General features: G+C 38.9%; 1 protein-coding gene across 5 annotated transcripts in view; it reads left to right on the top strand.

The window, feature by feature from the left end:
* LOC119657758 (band 4.1-like protein 4) overlaps window positions 1–22,996 on the top strand; it is a 350,940-nt gene that overhangs the window by 60,164 nt on the left and 267,780 nt on the right. For all 5 annotated transcript variants that reach the window (XM_038064818.1, XM_038064816.1, XM_038064815.1 and 2 more), the window contains exon 2: window positions 1,764–1,805. The gene's annotated coding sequence lies outside the window, so the exon portion shown is untranslated. The remainder of the gene's footprint in view (window positions 1–1,763; window positions 1,806–22,996) is intronic.

Below are 22,996 nucleotides of genomic sequence, written 5' to 3'. Positions count from 1 at the left end.
ACCATATTTGGTGTAAAAACTGTACACTCGCCTTTTGCATGTATGGGGACCACCCCTTAAATTCGACGTAAAAGGATTTAATTCAGCTCCCAACTTTTTGTAAAATTTTGTGCCAATCGCTACAACCGTCTCCAAGAAAAATGCGTGTGACAGACAGACAGACGGGCAGATAGACGGACAGTAAACCGATTTTAATAAGGTTTTGTTTTACACAAAACCTTCATAAGGGCTGCAAATTGAGTAATGGGTCTAGAGCTGCGCTGGGTTTCGTACAAAAGGCATCGATAATACCCAAACATATAGTTCTTTACAATGCAGTGTTCGCAATTAAGGAATCGTAACGCCATATGGATTGTATTCCAATAGGTAGCTTACAAGAAAACCAGATAGAATAGAATCTGATATCTTAAGGGCTGGTTGCAGATAAAGTTTTCGTTTATGTAACACATGCGATTTCCAGTAATCTATAGTCTTCTACAAAGGATCAGAGTTGAACCGCCTCAACACCAGTCAGTGAATAAAAGTTGCCGAAGATTATAAACTTCTTAGGAAACCTGACAGAGAATTGGAAAATACGTCGACGGTATCATAAAGTTGCCGACGCGATATGCTTTCCTTGACTATATAGTAGTCTGGATTTTTCGAAAAAGAAGAAAAAAGTAAAAAAAATAAAATATATACATATTTTCGAGTTTAGAGCGCATTCATGTGTGAAAGAACTTAGCCACCTTACCGAATTCGGTAAAGCAGAACTTAACTGTGGCCGGAACTGAACAGTCATGAGTCACCGATTTTTACCTGAGGTTAACTTCATTTCATCAAATTCGAAATGGAATACTTTGGTGATCGCCCTAATTTCCTTTATAAAACTTCTTTTCCAGTAACTTTTTAGAAACTGTCAGGTCCGAACCTGGATATGGATTTGAATGGTACGTTGGAATGTAAGTGTGTAGTTGCCGTAATACTACATGTTTGACAATCACTCTAAATTTAAATGCTAGGTATTGAGAAAACATAATGAGCAAGGATTCTCCAATGTCGTCAAAAGAATAAATACCGAATTATGTCCCTTCTGTTCACCCTGGGTACATTTATTCCGCACCTCACGAATATTCTACGTCCTCAAACTCCCGTATGACCTTAGGAGGTCCTATTTTTGAACATTTTGCTTTTGACGTGCTTTTAGGAAAATGATAGTAGTCATCAGTCCATTGGTTTTGGAAGTAGCTTCCTTGGTGAGGACTGTTAGAAATGCTAATGAAAACTAATAGTTTTCTGGGTCATAGGAAATCGATGAAAAATTACTTGATTATTTGGATTGTGTCAGATAAAGTTCTTAATGCTGAAACTGGCCGAGTAACATATCTGTTTCAAAGCTAAACCAATGTTTCATTATGGTATGGAGGTTATATGACCATGTTATAAGCAGCAGTGGACTTGGGAACTGAAGATAATAGCTAAGTTCAAGTCGTTTTTTCTGGTTTTGAACTTTGAAGTCCTTTTTAAAGACATTCTTGATTCATAACGTACAAAATGCAGGCCCTGTTCAAACTACAACAATTGCAAGGTTACAAGATACGGTTATATGAGAAAAAACATGAGAAGACTATGTGATTTACGTCTCATTAGTGTGAACATATTGAAATTGGTTTTCAAAGCTTAGAGTAATACTATTAGCCTCCATTTTTAAAGAAATCCTTTACGTATTAAAAACTTCTAAGTATCGTTCCATTCTCAATAATTTTTATTTTATGTCATTCCAGGTTTTACGCGGTCATTTACTGGATTCATGTTTATCAAATGTGGTAAGTTTTCATAATGCTCATATCAACATTTAAAAAAAAAAATTTCTGAATTCTACTCGATGTCTTGCCATAATTTTTCATCTGTCAAATTTAAATTGACATTATTCAATTTCTGTGAGGATAGAGATTAACTATGATATTCAGTAAATTAGAGAATTGTCAGTAGAAGATTTTATGCCATTTTGAGCTTACTCTAGCCTGAAAAACTAACTTCTTTGACCTTTCATTCGTGTCATCGGAGTTCCCATTAGAAAACTAAGATTTCCACTTTCCAGAATACTTATAATCGGAGATTAAGCATTCAAATCTCACGATCCAAACAATCCTAATCCTAAAACCCTTAGAACATAAAATTTCAGTCAATTAATTAATGTCTTAACTGGAGCCTATCTGCTGGCTGTCGTTGGAAATTGCAGCTATGACGGCGACAATGATACGCTCCACGCACTATCTTTAAATCTATGAACAAGGTGAATCAAATTATAGGTAAGATGACCACAGTCTATAGCGATAATGCTGCTCCTATGCTAATTAATTGTGATAACGTGACACACAGTGACGAGCCATTTTAGTGAAATGTCATGAATTAATCTTCGTAGTCTGCGGCCCATTCATACGAGTACCTCCACTCAGGCATGACTAAAACTAAGGGAAAACGAAGGATTTGCTGAACGCTCGTGTGTACGCCTGTTCGCATGGGGACGTAACCCAAACAAGATGATCTGATCAACCTTACGACATCGAAGATGAAAAGGCGAATAACTCGGCAAAAATAAGGTGAAGAGCCGTTTGACGAGTTAACTCAGGTTCGTGGTGCTTGTGCTCAAGTATTCAATCAATGAACACTTTCAGATTAATTACTCACTTTTCTAAGTTTGCCGCGACAATCCATGGGCAACTTTGTAGTAGTCTAGTCAATGTGAATTAGATACAACGACGCGTTTGAAGGTTCGGATAGGCAGATGGGATGATAGGAATTGAAAGTAAATTTGATTCGTTTGGATATCCTTCAGTTCTGGAGTATCTTTTGAAGCATTAGGAAATGTTGTGTGAAAAATAATGATTATATAAACCATGTTCTCATAGATTCAGGTCATTCTAGATTAGTAACAGTATCAATTTCAAAATGAAGTTGTCTCATGACGGATAATTCTATTGAAGTCTCAAAATATTTCGATTCTAGTTTCAATCACTTCCTCGTGTGTATACAAACCCGATTATATAAACCTTTTGAGTGACCATTTTCCCCTTTGTACCCACAAATCGTAATCTTTCTGCATTTAGTTTGTTAGATTATTCATTTTAGTATCATACTGACAATCTTTCCATAGTTTCTTCGACATTCAAAGTCTTAGAACGCAAAAAATGCACATAAGTGACAACTTTGACCTATTATATTTCTGTTAGTAATAGTGCGATTTCCACCAAATTTTGTATTATCGTGCACTATGGTATAGTCTTTTTTACAGAAAATTGGTAATTCCAGGACAAACTTCCCAGTCCCATTCAATTTCTAATAGATAACTACCATAATCATTATTGATGTAGATACTATTATATGTGGCAGGGCCATAGTAATTGCTTTTAGATATATGGATTGGGCAGTTTCTTAGAACGGGTCGTTAAAGTAACTTTGTAATCAATGTCAAAACTAATATCGTTATTGAAAACTCGTAATCGACACCTTTCATTTGATACCGCACACGACTATGCTCGGTGAAAAAATTATACACCAGCTTCTGCATGTATGAGGACCCAGTCTCCCCATAAACTCAATGCGGAACTATATTACTTACTGCATGCAAGGGGATTCACAGGTCCCGCCCTTTTAACAAATTTCGTACCATTAGTAGTAACCGTTTCTAAGATAATAGGTGTGACGGACAAAGAGACAAACGGACGGACAGACAAGTAGTAAACCGATTTTGATAATTTTTGGCTTTTACACAGCGGTTCAGTGTCAAGCACCAATGAACAAAACAAAAGCAATTTGTCATGAAGTGCGATGGTAGGTACTCGACTTCTTTAAATCAAATTCAGATCACCCTATTCTCCAAATATGACTTTCAGCAATTTCCCCTTGTTTCTTCCGGATTCTGATCCGGGTAATAATCTCGTTCGAGCGCAATACTGAACACATTGTCTCCTATAGGGTACTATAATCTTGTAATATAAAGTTACAGTCCTGAATGAAGTGCTGTAACATACTTGAAGGCCCTTATCTAATTGGAACCGGATGAGTTCGTGGTTGGAGTACCAAGGTGTCACAACAGAAAGTCGTAGTTCGAATTTCACTGGTGACAACCACATTTGTACTGAAAATAGCTAGGCATAGACGACTTTAGACCCCTGGCGAAAAAGGGCCTACAAGAGAACCAAACATGAGACGAGAAGACTGCTCTAGAGGCAAAAATAATCTTGAAAACTAAGGGCGATTCGATCTGTGGGAACGTTGAAGAAAAAAAGGCAGCTTTCATAGGAAAACTTCAATGTTATGTATAATCGTCAAATCTTAATATGATTTGAATTTAAAATCCATACGCCCCAAATTGCACTTCCCCTCTACTGTTCTGTACAATGTAGTTCTAAGGCAACCAACTGATTGACTATCATGGGATTCCGCTGGATAGCGAAGCAAATAATGGAATCGTCGCCCTTCCTCAAAGTTTGACGAATCCGGTATTATCATTATTATCAAGACGTTCATGGGTATATGTTCAGTACATCGGTATACTCCCTTATTTGTTATTGTGTCAGGCCAAAGTACCTTATAACATATTGCAGGCAAGAGCTGATGAAAACTGTCGCATTGCTTCCATATTTCAATCCGGTGGAATAGTATGCAGGACACCTTCAACATAGTATTATCATTGAGGTGGTTCTTCTACCAGAGTTTGGAGTTGCGATATGTGGGGTATAATAAAATATATTGGATGCCATCATTGTCAGAAGAATCACTGTCCAAGTAAACAAATTTTGGTACGATAACTCATTAGGCTGATGGCTTTCTGTACGTATAATATCTATCTTCTTTGTAACCCCAATCCAAATATAAAACCATTTGGCTAAGTTCCATGGTTGCGTGGGAGAACAGCCAAGTGTCATAAGGATTGTCGACATAATTCAAGAATTATGTTATGGTCCCTTGAATTTTTTCAGTTTCTTCGCTGTTAAAGCAGATAATTCTATATATCGTAGGGATTAGAAGACCTCACAGAATTTTCCTACGGTTGTAAATTTATCAAGCTGAAAAACAGTTAAGTGAAATTTTAAAAAATCTTCTTAATTAAACACAGTTTGCAAAAAATAGCTGAAATCGTGATTATCGACTTCGAGTAAAGCAAAAAGGAATCTGCCAATTGTGTCGAGTGTAAGTAGCTTCTACAAAAAAAGGAAAAAATCGCGTATACTTTTGCGAAGTCAGATTGGAAACTTCGAAAAAATTTAGTGAAATTCGAGAGCAGGTAAATCGGAACGAAACCGAGCAAGAAAGAGGTAAAAGTAGCTGTCAATAACGATATGTTACAACAGGTGGAATTCCGAAGGAGGGACGAAAGTTGCTGGGAAGTGTCATGGAAAGTGCAGTGTTGACCGAAGAGCAAAGACGCAAAAAGGAAAAGCAAATTTCAAATTCGAGGACAAAATCTGCGAAACTTGCGATCGTTTCGGCGGCGTATACTATAATAGCATGGAGAGAATAAAGCCGAAAATATTGGAGGAAGCTGTGATCCGCATCACCAATAACTGGTTAGGAAAAGCTCTTCCCGCGAGACCGCCATTCTGGTGTTGCTTCGCGGGGCGGTTCAGCTCTTAGCTGTTCAGTCAACTTGAGCTTTTACCACTTTCCGTGGCGTTAAAAGCAGTATCTTCCCTTATATGCCTCCGCCGCGCGTCTGCTTCATTTAACTGGTAGTGGATCCGTTTCACCAGTGCAACTATCGCGTCCTATGCTGTATTTAATTGCACCATGTACCTTACCAGAGTTTCCACCGTTAAACGGGTATTTAGCTCTGTTTCAAAATTTCGCCTTGTGCTTTCAAATTGGGCAGGTGAAGAAAATGTGTTCTGCATCTTCGGTTGCACCCTCACAAGTAGGAGAACTGGGCGATTATCGAGAACGAACCTAGAGGTACTTCCTGTACCCACCGTGTCCGGTTAAGAACTGAATCAGATCGTAACTCGTCTCAACGTGGGTCCGCATAGTCCAGATACTTATGTCTGGGATAAGTCTGTGTGTCCACCGGCCGTTCTCCGCTTGATTGTTTAGGCTTGCTTGCGATTGTCACGGAAGTTGGCGAGAACATTTGGTCTGTGGATTTACACTGAGTTTAAGGGAGGGCTCCCCATTCATGCGAAAGGAGGGTGCATTTTTTTCACACAATGTGCCTGTGTGGGACATCAAATGAAAGGACTCAATTTGTGCTTTTCAAAACTGGTTCCATATTTGATATCAGGTCAAATGTAGAGGAGTGAGGGCTCAAAATATGATCCTCAAAAAGTGTAACAGGTCTCGTTCTTAGAACCTATCCTACCGAGAAATCTGAAAAGATCACAGTGGTATATGTAAACGAAATCTAGACCTCAAAATACATCCCCTTCCGATATCTGCATAAATAAAGTTAATAATAGTATATTAGCATATTTTAGAAACTTAGCCGGAAAGCCCCTTACGTTCCTGCTAGAAGTACATAATTTGGCAGTGGTACATAATTTGGTGGAGGTAACTTTGGAAAGTTTGAAGGAAATCCAACTATTGTTAACACAGTTACAGAAGGTGAAACTTTTACATTTTATATGAATTTCATGAATTCTAAAACGTGTATGAGGTCATCATAACATATCAGTTTGTCAATACCACAACAAAGTGAGCTCATATGAATGAGGGTTCGCAGGGAAACATTTCGTTTTAGTTTTTTAGTCATTTTTATATTAATATCAATTATATGTATATTTATATGTATTTATATGCGTATGTAAATGAAGCTCTCGAGTAGTGGCTAATTCAGATAGATATATTTGTACATTGAGAAAGCGGTAGACAGTTTTCGTATTTTATATATACATATGCATACTTTTATGCACGAATAAGTGTACGATCAACTTATAAATATGCATGCATAGTATTCGATAATAGGTAATGTTTGTTTGTTTAGCGTCAGCATAATGTCTAGGTCTGTAATATGTGCGTATATCTCGTCGGATTTTTAGCCACATACGAATGGAAAAATCTACATTGAAAGTTTCTTACATAAGATGAATACAGCACCCGCGTCCTGTATTCCGACTTGTTTTCATCGTTGTCAGGTAGAAAGGTATAAAGTCTACAACTGGCTCCTGCCATCAGGTTATGTGATAATCTACATTCTCAAAAATCACCTCCCTACACTCTCCCTGCGGAACTGCTCTAAACCATTGCGTGGCAGAGCTGGACTAGTCTCTAACTCTATCACGTTTTGGAGTTCTCTACCTTTCTTGTTTTCTTCTGAATTGTGCCGAACTTCGTCCGCGAATAGTTTCCAACACTTTCTCAACCATTTGTCTATCACACGCAATTTATTCGAAAGCGCTTATACCTATTGATGCGAAATTTGTTGGGGATATTGGACATTTGAGCCTTCATTCTGCAAGGCATCAAATGAAGGTCTCCCGTTGGTAATTTCTGAAACAGGTTTCATTTTTGACATACTTGGAAAGGAAAGGAGTTAGAAAGTGGTTAGATATTCTAAGGGCACATTCTCAGAAAATACTCTCTCTCAAAAAATCGAAAAATATGAAAAATATCGAAAATTATACGTTACGAGAATGGAACAGTCGTATAGTCAAATATTTTTACACCTGAAAGAACCTTTCGTGCCTGAAGCGCCAAGCCTCCAGCTCTCGCCATGTTTGTTACTATTAGTGGCGTCTTTCATACGTGGGCATACAGTGGACCACACCATTTTTCTACAAACTCCTCCACAATGCTAATGATATCTATTCGCTCTCTCACCGAATCATGGACCTTAGCCAAATGGCTATGGATTTGAATCGTCAAGCTATCGCCCTCTTCCCAACTGAGTAAGATATGTCTGCGTAGCGTTGTTTGTACTGAAGAGGACACTGAACAGTTCAGTTCAACGCCATTGGCCTCTCTGCTCTTCTAATTTCTCGTTGACCTCATGTATCCTTCGGAGTAGCTGTTTGACCCTACTTTAGGATATCAGCAGAGATGTGCTTCTCCTCATAACTGGCTTGTAGTTTACTTTTGGATTTTCGAATTCTTCCAATATAATTGTACCTGAGAATCGTAGTTTGGAGGAAACTACCCCTTGTCTATTAACTTCCTAGGTATACCAGCTGATCAACGTGTTCGATATTATATCACCTAATGTGAACAGAAAGAGTGCGATTATCTACCAGACGGAGAACCTATGGATGTTATAGAAAAACGAAATGAACATCAAAGTTGACCATATTCAGTCAGAAGTGCAGAGCCATTGAACAAATCAAACGATGACGAATTATCACTGCCTGTGATTCGCGGTGGATTACACCCCATCTGATCCTTTCTTTCGCCTCTAATTAAATGAAGGCATGGCTTCCAAGTTTACCTATCTTCCTTGGTACCCAAAAACCTTATTTTATGTTGCGAAACTTTATCAAAATACAGACTTTCACGAATTGATGATGGCGAGGGTTATGCAAATATACACAGTATTTTTTTACATTGATTAATAAATAACGTACATAAGCTCTACCTCTAGTTTTACTCTACATAGTCTCCGTCACCCACTACACACCTCTGCCAAAGATGTGCTTCGTCAACCAGTTACGAAGACTGCTTTCGACGGCTTAGTTGCTTTCGAATCGTTCCCCTCCAAGTGAATCTTTCATGGGACAAGCAAATATAGTCACATGGGGACATATCTGAAGGAAAAGGAGGTACTCCGGGGTTTCCCAGTCCATTTCATACACTCCGCCTCCTGTCAAATTCGCGGTACGTGACCTAGCATTATCATAGAGAAAGATGACATCTCTGAAGGACATACTTCGTCTTTTGGTTCGGTTGGCGGCTTTTTTTTAATCCATCAAGAATAAATTCTAATTACTAAACATCAATCATGGAAAAACTCAATAAGTAAACCTCGCCTGCAGTCAAAAGACCCGTCGCAAAAACTTTTAGGACTGAAAGGTGAATTTTTGTCTTCATTGGACAGACCTTATTCATTCATCGGCAATGCCTGTCCACTCTTTTTTATTCCGATGTATAATGATGTAACAGAGGCTCGTTACATGGGACGAAGTATCTTCTCCTCTTGTCGGAATTAATTCAGAAATCTCTCATAGATCTCCACCCCAACCAGCTTTTGACTCTCCCGCTTGGAGCACTCCTGGTACTGATTATTCTTGGCTATCTTTATTTTATCTCGCCTGAGTAAACACTAACTTCTAGGACAGCATAGCGTTCTCAAAGTGTATTTTCAAGCAGGTTAAAGCCTCTAACCTCTTAGTTAGTTAAAAACTTACGCTGTGCAACCGGCGAAAGAACGTGTTGGTCACTCATAGTTCCAGTTACGAATAAACAGAGCAATGTACTTCAAAATGCAGGTTACACCTCTCCACCATTCGCACTACCAAACCCCTACTTTATCATCCATTCAGAAATGCTGACCGAGTACGCTAGTGAATCATTCCATAATTGGACACTAGCTTTCGATTCTTGGTACCTCCCTTGAACTGTTGATGTTTGGTGGTGGATGTTTGACCCCGCTGCTGAGCACTTACATATTGGTCGCATCGGGTTGAAAATAAGATAAGAATATGACATTTTGGAAAATATGCCACGACGGAATAAGCAGGAAACACAGCGAGCAATGTTAGTGTAGATTTAATCCCTAAACATAAGGAGCAAAATTTTTGACGCCACGAACCAAAAAGTGCTTTCTACTGAAGGAGTAAGGGCTTCGATTTTTTTTACAAATCTTTTTCTTTTGAATTCTAACGTAGATGTCTTGGCTTGGAAAAGACCATCCTAAAAAAGCAGCTAAAATGGCCAATGCTGATGTGTGTTCCTGCTTCTAGAACAAAATCTGTAATCATTTGAAATTGTAATTATTGTAATTTACTGCTGAAAACTCGACAATGGAAAACTTGCTAAGATGCTTGGTCCTTTAAAAACACATCGACACCCTGAGATAATTAAGCTTTTCTGGACCATTCAAACTGTAGTAACTCTTCACTCTCCGTTGTTGAGCAGGACTTGGACCTGTGTTTATGTTAAATGAATTCAATCCCAAGCTTCTGATGGTAGAAAGTGAGCATCAGCATGAGGTTCGAGATTTAGGAGTTGAAAACTTCAATCAACCGCGTCATTTTTTAACTTTTATTGGTTTTTATAAGGAAGTTTTCTTATGGTATCCATCTAATTGGTCTTTTTTATTTTTTAATCTATTATCTGCTTGTATGAGATATTTGCCGCAAAATGGTTGAAATAGTTATGGAATTTTGTTGGACAACGTTAGGAAACTGTGTGAAGGTCCTTTGGTCCACACAGGGGTGAACATGAAACATGTATGACATCCATTTAATTATTATATTAATTAAACGATAATTTGATAATTTGTAGCTCCTTGCCGCTTAAATTCGTTTCATCTAGATACAAAATCTAAAATAATAGTAAAATTTCATACTACTTAGTATAGATTACAATACCGAAAAGTTCGATGCAAATCTTACTAGTATTAATGGTTTTTAAGCCATCATATGTATCTTAGTAGCAGTTCCCATTTCCAAAATTCCAATTTCTCCTTCTGTTATTAACAATATTCGAGTGGCTTTCCCTTTTCCTAGAACAATCATCCTTCAAGCAGCGAAGGAGAAAGTCCATTATAACCTGCTAAATCAGATAACCCTGACCAAATACTTTCGATAGATATCGTAGATATTTTTAATAGATAAACACCTTACATATACGTATTATCCCAGCGATTGAACTGATTGGAAAGAATGCCATTGACCGACCTGTTCCAATCCATTCTATCTCGGCTGGGCTTATTCAATTTACAATCTGGCTTGGTCATGATGTGCATGTGACAGGGAATTTGACATCTAAAAGAGGAGGAAAAAAACGCTGAGTGGAAGCAACAGAAGTAAACAAGATGTGTTATAGTCGGTAATCACCTTTAATGGCGTAATGGAGTTATTGAAGCACAAATCAATAGGAAACATGGAATGGGAATAGCGCGGTTGTATCATCCATCATTCAGGGTGGAGGCCATGCAGGGTGACGAATCAATGATGAATTGAATATGCAGACTGAGATGTTAATCTTTACCTCGAATTCGGGTACCAACAACCAAAGAATTTACGAAGCTGCATTAATATTCACCGATTTGCATATATGATATTTACGATCCAGTCGCTGCATATGGTCCAAATGCAAATATGTAAATGCCAACGAACCCCCTTGTTGCCTTGTAGACTCGAGAATATTATTAAAGCTATATTCTCAGCTACTACCCTGTATCTTGAGGTTCCAGTCCTGTATCAGAGTTTGGACTCGGCACCACAACTACCGACATACTGCCATTGTAAAGCTCACAACATTTAAATAGCTTCCGGAACTAACCGCATTTATTGCGTTCTCTACGCAACTATGTACATATAGAGGGAGCTATATCCACGAGAAAACGTAATTTCCTGCAATTTCCCTATGGGCAAGTTATAAAAATATATGACCATACAGTGCCACGCCTGATATCACTGTCCCATCTCTAGCCTATGCGAGAAAAGAAAACATCCTGTGGTGGCGGTCTTGGTAAATCTTCATGCCAAGCCAATTAAATTGAATGGTCTATGAATTTTATATGTATAGGAAAGATACTTTGCGCTACTTTTAGGGAATTGCAGTAAATAGTCACTTTCATCCATGAAAAATTTAGAATGTGCCTTCTTGCTCTTTTGTCGTTGTTTTCCGTGGAAATCCATAAACCGACTAAGGTAGAGTTTTTAAAAATTAATGCAGACCCAAAGAGCAGTACTTGTGTTGTGTAGGTTGAAATATGAATTTTAGATAATCGAAATTTTCGACATCTCCTTCAGCATTTGATTAATGGACCGAACCCGCTTTTAGGATACCAAATCTTATTTAAGATTCGATGAAATGAAAAAAATCAAAGAAATGTTTGATTTTTCCGTACTTCATTCGATTTTCTAATCCACAGGTTGCCAAATTATCTTTTTTTTTGAACAAACATTCCCTTTGAAAACAATAATGTATCTGAGCATATAAAATAAAGGACCCCGTGGCATAAAAATTCTGTATGCGAAGAAATATCACTCTTTTTATTACAGTACAACACCTGAGCACGACATATACTCAAATATTGTGTTATACATCGGATTATTACGAAAAGTGCGGTCATGGTAGGCAATATATTCAGCATATTCACGTATCATAGTCACTCTTGAGGAACCGACTTATTTTTCCTGCAATGTGACGTTATTATTATTTTGTTAAGGGAAAGTCGCACCGCGTCCTTGAAGAACTATTGTGCCCCTTTTACTGGTTATAGTGTACCTGTTGATCATAGTATCTCAAGCAGGCGCAATGTGACGTTAGTCAATCTCTTTTCTCAGAAGATGCTTTCTATGAAATGCCTAGATTATTCCATTTATTTCTAGTCTAGCTCTTCCTGCAACCCCTCTGAACCCCGCAATTCAAAGTAGAATAATTCATCAAGCTTTGGTACCGGTTTATTGGTCCACTGATTTATGTTCCAGTTTTGGCAAATCATAGGCTCAATTAACCCAGTTATACCATTTGCAATTCGGGAACTCGTTTGACCTACGTGTATAATACCAAGCGGTGACTCGAAACCTATAAGAGGCGCGCCCTGGTTCTGACTTTCAAAATTAGTTAGTCGCATTCAAGTCAGGTAATAGATCCATGACCTTATTCCTCGAAGTAATTTGAGATCTTTCAGGAAAGTTCTACTCAATGTTTCAATCTTTCCCGCTCTTCTTGACAGCTGCTACAGTGCTTGTTATGAGCCGAGTCGCAAGGTTCTTATTGGACCAAAGCCCAGTGCATTAAATCTCAATTCAGCATATTATTTTTGTCTGATTTCCATGATGGCAGTCCGGGAGATGAATTGATTTTCACATTTCATTCTTCAGCATTTCAACTCACACCAAAAGCACGAAGGGTTATCACGATTTTCAGCCACATAGGCTTAAGCGTATGGTTCAATCGGAATATGAAATAAGTAACTGTTGAGCGGCGCCTCAGCATTATTCCAATTGGTCACGGGGTTAATCTAACACTTCTGATGCAACTTCAGGATAGAGTCCTCTAATTTCAAAACGTGCATCCAAGAAATAGTTCTGTGTCAATCACAACTAATATTAAATACTCAGCGGCAGGCACGACGAATAAACCCTTTTCATGTTAACACTACAGTACTGTGGAAACACAAAGATGGATAGGTCACTTCTGATGTCTCCCAGTCTAACTTGTAAAATTCAGAACGAATCCTACCTCAATGCCTTACGCTATTGTCAGCTCCATGTCATCAGACTGTAGCTTGTCCATTTTTACATGTCTGCAGAGACTAGAGCTAGGCTGAAATGAAATGCTACTGGGTTTTTTGAGTATCAACAACTGCATTTTTGAAATGACGACACGCTAGAATGATAACTCCAGGAGGTTTGTTGATTGAAAACCATCGAACCCTCAGACACTAAAAAACCTCTGATTTGGTGCCCTTGTCAGGGCGTTTGCAGATGTTGATATATTGCTTCCTCGCTATGCTACAGTCTCAAGGAATGCAGGCTTCTATCGTGCCATATGAACCATAACCTTATCTCCATCAAAAGTATAAGAAATTTGCAGGTCGAGTCGATTTGAATAAAACGTGAGTACGCGACTCCAAACTCTTACTTTGCTGTGTTGCACTGATCGCAGCATCCTTATTGCTCGATAAATTCATCTGCCTCAATGTGACTATCTTTGGATGCAAAGCATCGTCCTGGAACCGCAACCATTGTCTCATACAGCATCTCCGTATTGGATCTTCTAATGCCATCCCTGTAACCGTTCCGACATCCAAGTAAAACAGATGGGAGTATATTTGTCTGTGTTGTATTCTGCTCGTTGCGCATCATAGGAGCTTTCACATTGAGTTCCCTAATCCGTAGTCATTATGCGTAAGGCGCTGACCTGAGAAATCCAGCTCCAGTAAAAAGTTGCTGTAACGGACGAATATTGGATCCTAGAGTGATCTTGCTTCGGGCCATCTTGAGGACCCTCCACCATTGTCAAGCAATATCTGAAACTAATAGAAGGAAGCATTGGACCAAGTCTGTCGTTGCGCACATGTTGAAATATGCTTTCAGGTACCGCGAACGATTGAATCAAGTTAGCTGTATATTTTCCGATTCTGGAGCGCATCAATTCTACAGCATTAAATGTATTTGTGCATTCTAAACAGATGACTTTTCATGCGTTTGATTAGGGCTTTACTCATCAGGAAGGATGCGGAATTAAAATATGTCTGCCGGATAAGGGGGTCAGGTTTTTCAAAGGAACTATCTCTCTCCAATAGCCAATAAGAAGGCATTCAAGCTTCAGTAACATTCTGCTAGATTTGAACAAGTGGGAGCTCAGAGTCTTCTTGGGAAAACTGATGCTCTCAATTACCTTATTCTTATCACCCTAAGATGAACCTTAGTGGTCGGGTTTGCACGAATCCGTCTTTTAGGCTTGTGATCCATCTGGACTGAGAAATAACATATCTAGCTTGTAGCTAATACCTAAAGTGTTTGCTGCTGCCGCAGATGGCGAGAAGGTCCCTATCATAAACGCTGTTACGTTTTTCTGTACCGGAAAGCTTAGGTTGGAAGAACGTTAGTGTACTCGAGGATTATCTTCAAGCTAAGTAAAATTTCCAAAGTAAAACTGGAACAATGTGGTGTCCGACCTGATGCTTACAATGAATGAGGAGAATTGCTTTCGCCAGAGATTCTTTGCAGTTTAAGAAGGCTTAAGCGACCGTCTTCTATCACGGTGATCTCGCTGTCGACTCCATTTCTTCTCTTGGGTACGAACTTTACAAGGTTTCTCTTATTCTAAGGCCTCTTTTGATGGATGATAATAGATTCACTGAGATGCTAGAAGTAGTAATGCTGCGTCTACTGTATCAGCGAATCAACCGCTGAAGCTGCGTTTGTTCATATTGTCCTTCTATGTAACCTCTACAAAGTAATGGTAACGGTTGCAGAGAGGAAAATTGATTTGGGTAAGTTGTGTGTCAGAGTGTCAGTTTTCGTCATATGTGTTTAGTACTCGCCTCCGGGAGTTGATTATGGTTGCAGCGCCGGTAAGGCAATGATGATCATTTCCTCCGATTCCCATTTGCACCCAACAGTTATGCCAGGTCATTACAAATCTGTTTTGACCACCATTTTGGCTAAAAATTTTTCTCTACCTACTTACCCCGTCAGCTCGATATTCAACTAGTGTAAGTATTCTCACAGTTTTCCTTGCATGGTTTGCTAGGTGGTCGGTAATCTTCAGCTGCTCTCCAGTACCTTTTCCACGTATTCATGTTACGTTACGACCCCGCTTGTGAAAGGGACAAAGGCTGAAGAAAAAGAAGTATTCATGTTACGTTAACTCTTTCAACATTATCAGTCCACTCGAGTTTTCAGAATTTGATTCAAACGGACGCTCGTGTCTACTCAAACAACTACTCATTGTTCCGTATTCAAAACGTGTTTTCTTACTTGGTTGTTTCGAATATTAGAAGAACGCATTGTTCGAAAACTTTGACCGATTTACACTTTGGTGATCGTCCCATGGATACCATTGTTAATCGCATTTTAAAGTTACCTATCCACTGGAATATCTAGAGTTTGATTACGAATGGCACTCGTGCATCGTCAAACGACTCCTCATTATACCGCATTCGCCATGCATTTCCTTACTTTGTTTGATTTAATTATTTTTCGAAGAACTTATCATTTGAAAGCGTTAATGGCTTTTTCAGCGATTCAGTCATTGTCCAAATTTGAAATGTAGAAAAATAGAATAGGCTTTATAAGAGTTAATGTGTTCAGTTCCTTGCAAAAACTCATCGTTCTATTTTCTCCTTATTTTTACCGTCCTCCAAATTGCAATCCCAAGTAAACAAAACAGTTCATTTGTTCGTTGTTAATATCATCCATGTTAATATTCTCCAGTGTCGCTTTATTTTCTTTAACTCTAGCCTCTACTCAAGTTGGCTTGGGCTCCTGAAACCCCGCAATCAGTCGTCAAAGGGTTCTGACAATTATGCCAACGTCATCCAGTAGCTGTCCAGTAGCTGTGCTGACTTTACTAGTAGCATACCACTTTCTCCAGCTAATTTTTCTGAAGACATATTTAACGCTACATTGAAAAAAGAGCTTCTGTTAACTCAGGCTGGATTTTCACTTGGCATTGAGTATTATCCATTGGGGCCTTTACTAACTGGACTAGTTTTAGTAGGGCTCCTATCCCAACCAACCAGATTGTGCAAGATATTACGATCGGCGCTATTGTGTGCTTGGAGAGCCCAACAATGCTGAATCGCAACATTCTACCAGTATCTGCCAAACTGAAAAGGTCTCGGCCAGCGATGGATTGTCCGTAGGATTTTGTAGGAGTTACGCAATAAAGATATTTCTTCACAGTTCTGGTATACCTGATCTCCTTCCTTGGGAATTAGGTAGATAATTATTTTGTACTAGTCGGGAAGATCTCTCTTCTAGATTATTTTATGGACATGACTACATAGGATCGACCTACCTTCAGTAGCTCTACGGCGCTACTCAATTTGATCGAACTCAGTAGGTGTTGGAAGCATTGTTCCATGACAATCGGCATTCAAACCCGGGAGAACGGAGAAAGATAGGCTGGTGTTTAAGGATTTCAACCATCACACCATCAGAATTCTTTTTGTTAGAATGTTGGGGTTCAATTTATGCATATCTCGTAATATGTATATGTTGAATATACTCGATATCTAAATCGACGTGGTCCTAAGATTTTATCTCGTAGGGAATAATAATTTGACGCAAAAGAAGGAAATTTCCCCTATTATAACTTTCTTAACAATGCTAGGATTCCCCCTGAACTTTTCAAAATGCTGATTCATATTAAAACCTACATCACTGCAAAATTGCGGATCTAGGATTAACTTAAAAGGGGTTTGCAGTGAATTTTCAAAATATAATAATATGCCGTTGTTAACTTTATTTGAAGAGATATCGTAATGGAAAGTATTTCGGAGCCCAGATACTATGTGAATGGTCTAGGATATTTTTTTTCAAGATTTTTTCGGTTAAGTAGTTTTCAAGAATTTGTCCTTGGGGTAATTGACCCATTTCGGACCCCGCAACACTCTCCTTGCAAATCAACGTCCAACCTGCTAAAAGTACTCTTCGAGACCTTTCATCTGAGATCCACCCAGCTATATTTGTCGAATAACAGTAAAAAGTACAGCAATGTAATTCACCGCATAAGTTGGGGCTCACAACCTTTGTATTGAATTTTAGAATCAATAGGTGTAGTTGATTCGAAAAAAGTGTCTGTGACAGGCAGACAGACTGCCGAAAAAAACAGACAGTAAACCGATTTCAATAAAGTTTTTTTCTCAATATCTGAACGCTTGTTAATTTTCCATTGAGGAGCGCTCATTGAGAGGGATCAACGATGTTCTAAGTGGGCTCCTTCAATTATAATAGTAAAGAATAGCCGGTACTCATCAACGTTATATCTCCACAAATGCAGTTCTCGGCGACCTTCCCCTTTTTATATAAGGGACGACAGACGACAGATAACAGACGTCAGACGACAGAAGACAGAAATAATGTTATAAGCCAGTAGCCTGGTATTAATTCCTTGTCTCACACTTCCAACCCTAATTGAGGAACCGATTAGCGAAGTTGAAGAAGACGTGACTGATCCTGCCTCAAATGGGACGATGGCATAAGCGAAGATGCCACACAGCTTTTATATATATCGAATTGGTAAATTTTGGCCCAAAAACGGGATGTCTGGAGTTCCTTAATAAGGCAGGCCTTGACCATGGACATTAGGAGTATTAGTATTCCGTCCAATTGGTTGGCGGAGGGTGACTTACTAAAATTACGTCGAGAACAAGAACAAACCAAAAACTGGCTCAGCGCTTGAGATATGAAGACTTCCGTGTAGCATATCTGATTACTTACTTCAATGTGATATTGAGGTTTGCGGTGATTGCAGGAAATTTACACAAAAGATAGACAGAGGATGTACTTTTATTAATGTTATTTAAGCAGATATCAGTATGATGGATACTTTGAGGCCTAGAAATCCTATAGGGGCAGTATCGTAATTTTTTATTCAAATTTGTTAGTTCGGTAGTTTCTGAGGACGCGAAAATAAGTGATCAATTTCTAGCCCCCCTTCTTTCCTTTATAACTAGTGCCAAAACTAAGACCTGCTTCAAAAAGTACTAATCGAGACCTTTCATTTGATGCCCCGCGTGCCTATGTTTGATTGAAAGAAAAATCTACACCTCGTTTTTGCATGTGACAGACAGTTGTACCCTGATTTGACCGCTTCTTAGAAAAGTGCGTCTGGCAAGCAGACAGAGAGACAGGCGGACAGATAGATTTGGTTTTATACCAAACCAAAAACCATCCTTTGAATCTGATTAAGCAATAAAATAAATAAATGTATAACGATTTCATGTATTAATAATACTTCAGAGTATTGACTTTCTTGGACTGGGGTAGTCTCTGCTTCATACTTCAGCAAATCTGGAGAGGGACTGCCATAGACGATCCTAATGTTATTTGAGAGAGGAGGAGAGAAGAGTCACTAAATCTGAACGGCAGTGTAACTGCTAGGTATCTCAGTATGTAGGTTGGATAAACTACACCCGGACTAACAGTATTTACTATTAAATTGGGAAGTTATCCCTGTTTGCTGCAAAAGGCGTCTAAAAGGAATAGAGATTTACAAGCTAGTGACCTGTAAATCTCGACACGTTATTATGTCTCCAATGAATACTTTTTTTAAGTTAAATAGTCACAGAATAAGTAAGTAGCTTCCCAAGTTAGTGCGGTTCGCCATCCCGTATATACATGGCGAACTCCGGACCACTCAATTCCTAAACGAAAAATGACCAATTTAGATCTTATTTGCCTGGTTCCAAGTAGGATGCTCCAACTTTATCTGGATACGTTTCAAACAGAAGCGAAATTTTTATAGATTGGCATAATCTATATTTCATTTAATTAGATATGTAAGTCGACGTACCTAATATTGATTGAAATATTCAACAGATCTTCTTTCACTGATAAGGTCAAATCCTTGTTTGAAGCAACCCCCAAGACTATCATCAGACGTACTGTTACCTACAATCGTTCTCCCACAGACACTCTATTTTTTATCACTTTCAAACCAAGTCAATCACTTTAGGTTTGTATTATGTATCACCCGCAAACATCAAATTGTCAGCAACATTCATATCTTAATAATATCAAAGATTCACTGTAGGAGTTGATCTCGAATTACGGACCAACATAACATGATAAAAGCCTACGAAGAACTTTAGATAATTCATCTACCGACATATCTATGTATGAACTATTTCTTTCAAGCGGAACTTCACGCTATTGAACTTCACGCTCGGAAAAACACGTGATATTTCACTTGTAATAAGAAATCCTACGCGGTAGTTTGTGGAAAGAATATGTGGAGTTGAGACGAGGGTAATGTATTTTTACAACAAGCCCCTCACCATTAAATCATAATTTGATCTCATTTACGCTGTGAAATTTTAAAGAAACTCGTAAATGCTAAGAATGGAGAGGTCATTCTATCATTAAATTATGCTAATTACCGGATTTGGGTTTGATCGTAACTTCCAACATTACAACTTAGTTTAGAAACCGATTTAAAACATAAAGATATGGTATGCAACTTAATTTGTGGTTAACAATGTGAGAAAAACCAGAAAATCTCAGATTCTGTTTGAAACAAATATCGCTAATAAACAGAGTGAATCATTGCGGAAGATGTTACGCTCCAAGATTGTTCTAATTCGAGGTGGAAGAGATACACATGCTTCCAGTAATTTGCTTCATTTATCTTTAATGCTGATCCAGTTTCATTTGCACTGCTATAATTCTCCCATTTTGGTGCACGTGGCTTAGGTCGTCCTTCCCCAATAGTATCACTCAAGTTATACAGCTCATGATATAATGAGTTGATTTGTTTTGGATATTGAGGGACCGTTGAATCCGCAACTATTTGATGACAGATCACGCCAATTGAGGAGGCCGTGCTTCCTCATTTCTGTATCAGGATCCCTCAAGTGTTCCAAAAGCCCTGAAGGCTTCAATTCAAAAGTGAACTGTGCTTTCATATAGGGCAGAGCTTGACTGATGTTAATCGGCGTCAAAGGAATCCGAACTCAGAGCTCACCAAATTCCAGAATTGCCTGATCAATTAAGATCCGACTGTTAGTGGTTTTTCGTTGAATATAATTAGCAGTCATGATGTTTTCGTTAGCGAGGCAGTGAACCGTCTTCCTCTTAACCTCGTCGCCCTAGGCTCGAATTCCGATCGTCATTGATGTTTGTGTTCATGCCTGTCTCACAAAATTACTTTCCACAACATTAAAATAACATGATAAAACTAAAGAACGGCCTTAATAAAAATAATAAAAATGAAAGAAAAGCAGCAGCAACAAAGAGACTGTATAGATGCTCTATACCCCAAAAGGTAGTAATCTGGAGACGTAATTGTCTCTCCGAATTTATGAAAAATGAGCTATTAACATCTGAACATTAACGATCGCTACCCTCGACAGGACTGCAGTTCACTTTTCCTTACAAATGTTACTTAATGCCAAAATACCGATCAAACTAGTTTTAAATTGAAATAAAAAGTAAAGTTAAATTGAAAAAAAAAAGTTACAAGGCTTAAATAGAAGTGGTCAGTTTCTCTAGTATTGTTCTTCTAGATTTGATAGGCAAAATCCCAAAAGTGATAATCTATAATTCCATTGCCTAATTCATATAACAAATGTCAAAGTAGCTAATGGAGCCATATAGCGAAATCCGGCCAAGGAGCGAAAATTATCCGGGCCCATCTATTATCATCATCATCAACGGCGCAACAACCGGTATCCCGTCTAGGCCTGCCTTAATAAAGACCTCCAGACATCCTGGTTTTGCGCCGAGGTCCACCAATTCGATATCCCTAAAAGCTGTCTGGCGTCCTGATCTACGCCATCACTCCATCTTAGGCCTCGTCATCTTTTTCTACTTATAGACTTTCCGGGTGGGATCATCCTCATCCATACGGATTAAGTGGCCCGCCCACCATAACCTATTGAGCCGGATTTTATCCACAACCGGACGGTCATGGTATCGCTCAAAGATTTCGTCATTGTGTAGGCTACGGAACCGTCCATCCTCATGTAGGGGGCCAAAAATTCTTCAGGAAGAGGTTAATGCACGCGCTCTACAATAACGTATTGCTTTTAAGCGACCCCATGAGCTATTTTAGAAACTTATCACAGATTTGTAGTCGTCTCTTCAAGTGTATCCTATACTTGGCTGAACACCTAACTTTAAGTTCTTTGGTCTAATTTATAAGCTTGTTCTTTTAATCAGTTTTCCCTACCATCCTCTGGGTAATCACTTGGCTCAACACCGTACCGAGCGAACAAAAGGCAGCCCTCTATTCCACTAGTAGCTAGCTTTTCTGCTGGACAATGTGAATCATCTTTTCTTTCTGGCGCATTTTGTTTCGAAGGAACTCTCTTTCTGAAGGTACCTGATCCAACCAGCTTTCTTCATAATTTGCTTATCCTTGGGTTTCGCTGGTCAACTCGGTACTCTCTTCATTTTCAGTTCTGCAGGTTTCTTGCGCTGTAACAAATATCGATCCCACAACTAATCCAGATGCTTCTTTCAGGTGTATCTTTATGTCACTTCTATTGGCTAATACGCGTACAATTATGCAAAGACTGGAATAAACCTCGCTGCCCTAGGTTTCCTTACTTAGGTGGACTTAGGAGAGCAGGCTGTACACACGTTTTTCCTTTCTGGATTGACAGTCCTTTCGCACTTGCCTTTTACTCGTCTACGTGGAACGGACCAGTAAATATCTTGTTGATAACTTTCGGAAAGTATTAAAAAATCAAAAGACCGCTGGGAATCCTCGCTAGAGGGGCCCCTCAATCTAATCAACAAAAAAAAATATAGGTACGTCAGGGACGCCACTCTGATTAGGCATCTAATCCTCGCTATATATCTCTCGTTCAATCCTTCGTGGAATGTAGTGCACGGTGTGATGAGCAAGTTTGTCTACTTTTCTATTTCGTAGGGTCAAGTTCAATACCGGTATGTCATGGAGGTTTGTGTTCGTTTTTGTGAAGTTGGAAGATATATTTATTCCGCCGGTTTTTCTCAAAAGCAATCTACTTTACTATATACATGCTATGTGTTGATACAACTGTATCAATGATTCTCCATACGGATTTTTATGATATTTAGGGTTTCAATTTCTTTGTCGAAGTTTTCTGATTGCAGAGGCTACAACGGCCTACATTTGAAAGGTTCGCTCTTTTATTGCAAGGTATTTGACGTACAGTGTAACGATGATGGTGTTTTTTCTTTTTTCCTGTTAAAATCATAGTTTGGGAGTGGGTTGTTGAAAAGTTTCCGAACCCTGTTTTGTAATTTTCTCCAAATATTTCTCCTGATGCCTTTTTTCCTATTATACGCATTCAGTCATCCCCCCGGCGCAATAACCGGTATCTTGTCTAGACCTACCTTAATAAGGAGCTCCAGACACCCCGATTTTGCGCTGAGGTCCACCAATTCGATATTCCTAAAAGCGGTCTGGCGTTCTGACCTACGCCTTCGCTCCATCTCAGGCAGGGTCAACCTCATCCTTTTTTTCTACCATAGATATTGCCCTTATAGACTTTCCTGGCTGAATTATCCTCATCCATTCGGATTAGGTGACCCGTCCTGTTGAGGCGGATTTTATCCACAGCCAGACAGACGTGGCATCGCTCATAGATTTCGTAGTTACTTAGGCTACGGAATTGTCCATCCTCGTGTAGGGGACCAAACATTTTTATTGCTAAAAACCCAAATTCCTTAAGAGTACATAAGGAAAAGCA

This window comes from Hermetia illucens, chromosome 5 (genome assembly GCF_905115235.1).
Source record: "Hermetia illucens chromosome 5, iHerIll2.2.curated.20191125, whole genome shotgun sequence".
NCBI classification, from domain to species: domain Eukaryota; kingdom Metazoa; phylum Arthropoda; class Insecta; order Diptera; family Stratiomyidae; genus Hermetia; species Hermetia illucens.
The sequence above is the reverse complement of the archived record's forward strand: the minus strand, read 5'-3'. Positions and strand labels throughout refer to the sequence as shown.